Source organism: Nicotiana sylvestris, chromosome 4, assembly GCF_000393655.2.
Source record: "Nicotiana sylvestris chromosome 4, ASM39365v2, whole genome shotgun sequence".
NCBI lineage: Eukaryota > Viridiplantae > Streptophyta > Magnoliopsida > Solanales > Solanaceae > Nicotiana > Nicotiana sylvestris.
The window spans coordinates 55,392,270-55,397,974 of record NC_091060.1 but is presented as its reverse complement, the minus strand read 5'-3'; the positions used below and the strand labels follow the sequence as shown (position 1 = coordinate 55,397,974).

Here is a 5,705-nt window from a genome sequence, read left to right as displayed (position 1 = left end):
GAGCTGGACTCAATCCGACGCCCAACATTAATCCAACTCTCTCGCCTCTGTTTTTCTCAGATCTTTTTGTGGGAGTGGGTGGGGCATTCTTCAGAGAGGTTTGTCGTTTGTTTGGGGACGCGGAGGAGAGAGGGGAAGGGGGACCAAAAGGTGACACGTGGCTGACTGTGCTGAGCCAAGAGTCCCACCGGAAATGGATATTCCGGCCGCTGACAGAGTGAAAGGAATTACGGCTCGAAAGTTAGTACTCCCACGTTCCATATAGTGGCCGGACCTGAACTTATTTTTTCGCGGTAATTCTGGGAATGAAATAATTAATTCGTTAAAATAAGATTCACGTAATTAAAAATTACATACAATCACCGCAAGATCAAAAATTAATATTTTTAAATAATGATAGAAACATTTTTTTTACTAATAATAATAGTGTTACTTAGCCCCGTCTGACCATAGATTTTGTTAAAAAATTTCCAATTTTTTTTTCGACAAATACCTGTTTATTTATAGATTTTATTCATATTTTGGCAAATTTTTAAATTCCAGAGCCAGCTCAAGAGCTGATTTTGGCCAAAAATATTACCGTTTAATTTTTAAATTATTTTAAAAATTACCCTAAACTTTTATAGATTATAAAAAAACCCAATTTCGGTTATGATATGGATGTTGATGAAACTGAACGACAATCGACTCAAAGTAACAAGCGTGATTCGTCAGATTATTCGTATAATGTGGGGAGATTATATTAAAAAATAGCTAGTTACTATAAATTTTTTTTTGGACCGATGGATCTTGTAAAATTATTGCAATTTGACGAATTGTAATAGCTATTAATTGTGTTATTAGATGTTGGTTTTAAAATATCAGGTTATGATTTTAGGATAGTGTATTATGTAGTTCATTATAAAAATGATAACTTCGTACCAAACTTATATATGTTCAGGACTATGTTTTGTGATAATGATAATGAACATTATCAATTGAAGGTTATGCATATACAGGATTAGCAAATTTGTTTGTTTGGTATTGTTGCGTATTTTTTATAGTTTTTAGAACTTATGAGTATAAGTCACATTTTATGTTTTTTCAAAAAAAAAAAAAAATGAAAAATATTTTGAAAAATTATGTCCAAACAGAATTTCATATTCAAACCAAATTCCATCCAAATCAGATTTTTTAAAATAAATTTGAAAATTTGTGACCAAACGCTAGCTTAAACTTGGAGTATGAGAAGAAGAAATTTGCAGAGTTGCTGCTTTAGACCAAAGTTGCTGTTAAATATCTTACCCCTTCAAATTTTTTAGTATCATCGAAGAAAAGAGGTGACACCTTTCAAGTTCGATATTGCAGATCAAATGACACAAGAACAAGACTTTGATAGCATTTAAATAGTGTTGCTCAATTCAAGGATGGTACAAAATCGCCTTTTCTATCACTTTTTATTGGTCCAAGCGTTATTTTATACCAGAGCAAGCTACTCAATTAGCTCTTACACAAATTTTTAGCATGCAAGAAAAAAAAAGGAGTGAACATGGAGAAAAGGAAGAAAAAACATGGAGTACTAACTAATTCCTTTTTGTAAGTATTCATAGGCTAGCATTTAGAAAAAATCAAGACATCTGCCTCCAAATTGTTTTTCATAGCATTCCATTTTACCCATTCTTTGCACACTTTGCTCCAGTTTTCAGATGCTTATATCGCATTTTCCTCCATTTTCTCCAAGTCTTTGAGGTGCTTGTTGTTAGTGGGATAGTTCCTTCTTACATCTGAACAGCAGCACATATTCGTTAACTGCTATAGCAATACCCACAAGACCAATTGTCTTATTTAGAATAGACATGTTTGAGTTGAAACCCTGTTCAAAGTAAACATTAATATCAGGGGAAAAGAAAGCCATTAGCTGTCAAGAATAGACTCTTGTTGAGAATATTGTAAACAAAGATTGAACTCTTGCCAAATGAAAAAACAGAGTCGGTGTAAATGACTTTAAATACGGTGGTTCAATGATCTGTAAGCACTGAAATAACAATACTAATCCTCAAAAGATGCAATGAAGGACGTTAATCGCTCCAAAATCCCAGGAAGTTATCACACTAATTAATGTCCCAAGAAAGCAAAAGAAAAACTCTGGAAGAACTATAATTAAATTCAGGTGCACAAAAACTGGACAAAATGAAAATGAACCAGACCGTTTCAGGTTCAATCACAAAGATAATTCAGCGGCTTACTAGTCACAAGGTCATAGAATTTAGTTCAAAACAATTGAATTATATGTCTGACAGAGAGAAATGAAAGATTTATTTTAGTTACAATTGAATTATATGTCAAGACCTTCAGAAACTTGCTAAACCGAGCAAATGCATAAATAAATCAAACAAATTAAACAGACTTTCATCATTGTCATGCTAACATACATATTATAATGGTTAACTGAAACAGAAACTAATGACAAATAATTTAGGATTTTTTTTTCCTTTTAGAAAATAAACTAGGGTTTCTAAGAATAAAGAAGGAATCTAACCTCTGGGATCGACTTTTGCTCGTTCGTGGGTTTTCTAGAATGACAAACATATCAAAATTCTGAAAAGTTAATGCTTTATAGGGAACCTGGAAAAATGGAAGGCCATGATGGAGCGAGCTGGCGCTCAAACCGACGCCCAACATTAATCCAGCTTTCGCATCTGTCATGAATGATTTTCTCAGATGAGTGAGTGGGGCGTTCTTTGGGGCTGTACAAGAGTATTCAGAGAGGTTTGTGTATTTGTTTGGTGACGTGGAGGAGAGAGTGGAGAAACGGGGACCAATGGGTGATACGTGGGGGACTGTGGTGAGCCTTGCTCTCACCGGAAAAGGACGTTCCGGTTAGAGGATCGAACTGCTTATTCTTTCTGTTACTTTTGAATTAAAATTTTAAATTTTGTTTAAAAAAATATTTATACAATCAGATAATTATATATTTTTATATTTTTTTATAAGCATTAATTGGAAATTTTAACATCTCACAGGTTAAAATATATTGATAGTTTAAAATCTTATTTATATTGTCAGTGTATATAAATTATTAAAATATAGTATAACACACAATTATCAATAATTCAAAGTATTTCACAACAATAGTTAAAGAAATTATCATAAAAAATAATAGCATCGAGGGAGTAGTGATGTGTGGCTATAATTCCATAGTTTAGTATATTATTTGTCTTGCATTTTATATGTTTTAATGATAAATTACATTTTATTTGCGCGTAATGGAGTCTATTTTATGTGTATATGAATTGGAGATGAAAGTAGAGCAAAAGGATTACTTAAAGTCTAAAGCGTGCTTGAAAACAATTGAAAAGAAGAAAGAAAGAAGCGAGCAACCTACAAATGAGAAAGTTGGCGAAGCCAGGCCTAGAGCAGGCGCGTTGAAGCTGGCGACGCCAGGCCTTTAGCTCGCATGGGAGCTGGCGAGGCGAGGTCCTCCTCGCGTGGAAGCTGGCGATGCCAGGCCCGAGGCGAGTTCAAGCTGGCGTTATACATCGCGAGGCCAGGTCTGAGGCACGCGCATTCCGAGCTTTGAAGGTTTATTTCGTCTCCTGGTTTGACTAGGACTTGGCATGCACGTATAGGTCTTTTCCTACACATATAAATAAACCTAAGTTAAAATGCCGCTTTTGAAGAACTTTTGTAATCGGATGCAAGAATAGCTCGTGGACACCCGTTGGGAGTTAGAATCATTGATTTCTACATGCTTTCATCTTTACTTTGTAATTTTATTATGCAAAATACTTGGGATATTGTTACTATGAGTATGAGTAGCTAAATTCCCAATCTAAGGTTTTAATGGAACCTATTGGAGGATGATTCTCTTGTTACGTTAATATAGATTTGTCGTAGTATTTTCTATATTTGTTCAACTATATTATTATTGTTGTTGATTGAAGGGCCTTCAATCGACTGTGCCTATTTAGTATGCATTATTCGGGACAGAGTGCATATTTAGGTAGTTGTTGAACAACATCACTCCTAACGTATATGAGGGGTCAATACGGAGAGTTTAAACGCGAGATTATGGATAATGAAACCTTGGTGCGATCCGAGTGAGTCGTACTTAAGGCCAGCTAGCATAATTCGGGAGAATATGTCTAGTAAATTGTGATAGTTACTCAGGAGAGAAGTACAACACGCAGAGCGCTCATGATCGGTAGAGAAGACTTAAGCGAATTTATAGAAAACGTAGCGAAAAGGATTCCGACAATAGGAAAAATCACAATCTTAGATCATTCCAATTCTTGTCTATAATCTGTTCGTAGTTAGTTATTATTTATTGCATTTTCATTACGTAATATTTAGTTAGTAAACCTCCAATTTGTTACTTAAATATTTTCTGAAGATTGATTGCGTGAATTTGTGCAAGTCTAGTAGCTGTATTTAATAGGGGAATTCCCTGTGGGATTTGACTCCGAACTTATTAATCGGAATATATTTGCAACAACCGCTAAATTCTTTTTACAAGGCATAGTTGGACGTGATCTAAGTAGTTTACGTGTAATTTGCACATACTTTTATGTCCTCGAAGGAACTATGGGTGAAGTATACAATTAGTTTATTTTCGTCCCCATTATTTAAATTTTAAACGTATTTTAAATAAATTTTATAAAATCATATTACAAGTTAAAACTTAGCCGCAAGTCCTGGTTCGCTAGAAATTCTTATGGATAAGCGAACACCTGCCTTGCCACAAGTCCTGGCTATTTCAGGATTTTAGTAGGAATGGTGTCATAACTAGGTAACAAATTTCGTATCTCATTCTCTCCTGTAATGTGATGACCCAAAAGGTCATTTTTTGTTTTAGAGTCTGTCTCCGTATTGTGAGGCCTTGAAACCTTTTTTGGGCTCTCCTCAATTTGCGTACGCAATCTGGGCGCGCTTCCAGAAAGCTCTTATGTGAAATTTAAGAGAAATATTGAATTTAGCCTTTAAAATTGATTAAAGTTGACTTCGATTAATATTTTTTGGTAAACGGACCCGAACCGGGGATTTGACGGTCCCGTAAGGTCCGTAGTAAAATATGGGACTTGGGCATATGCCCGGAATTGAATTCCGAGGTCCCTTGCCCGAGGAATGACTTTTTGAAGAAAATTGTGTGCTTGAAAAAAATATAAAGGTTTTTAGAAATTGACTAGTATTGGGACTTGATTGTATCGGACCCGTATTTTGGTTCCAGAGTCTGGTACTGGTCCGCTATAATATTTAAGCCTTATCTATAAAATTTGGTAAGAATCAGAGTTGATTTGATATAAATCGGACCCTAGGTTGAGAAAATGGAAAATTTGAACTATCTTATGAATTTCATGAATTTGAGGTTAAATTCGTAGTCGTTGATGTTATTTTGATGATTTGATCGCACGAGCAAGCCCGTATGATGTTTTTAGACTTGTGTTCATGTTGGGTTTGGAGCCCCGAGGTCTCGGGTGAGTTACGAATAGGCTTCGGGGTGTATCGACTTAGGAAAACAAAAGACATGTACTACATAATTCCAGAAAATTGCAGGTCTCTAAACCTGGGGTTTCGCGGCCACGCTGGGGATTCTTCTGCCGCAGTGGGATTTCGCGGTCAGCGGTGGGCAAGGCCAAAGCTTTCGCGGTCGCGCCCGTTATTTCGCTATTAGCGGTGAGCTTCGCAGCCGCGGCCCTTTTTCCGCGGTCAGCGTTTGGAGGATCTGT

General features: G+C 35.8%; 1 long non-coding RNA gene across 1 annotated transcript; it reads right to left on the bottom strand.

Moving 5' to 3' along the window:
* Positions 1-1,407: 1,407 nt before the first annotated feature.
* On the bottom strand, positions 1,408-2,780 carry LOC104214113 (uncharacterized). The gene is made up of 2 exons (XR_707816.2): positions 2,519-2,780; positions 1,408-1,852 (listed from the first exon to the last, which is right to left on the bottom strand). It is a non-coding gene; the product is annotated as an uncharacterized lncRNA (long non-coding RNA).
* Between the last annotated feature and the right edge of the window lie 2,925 nt (positions 2,781-5,705).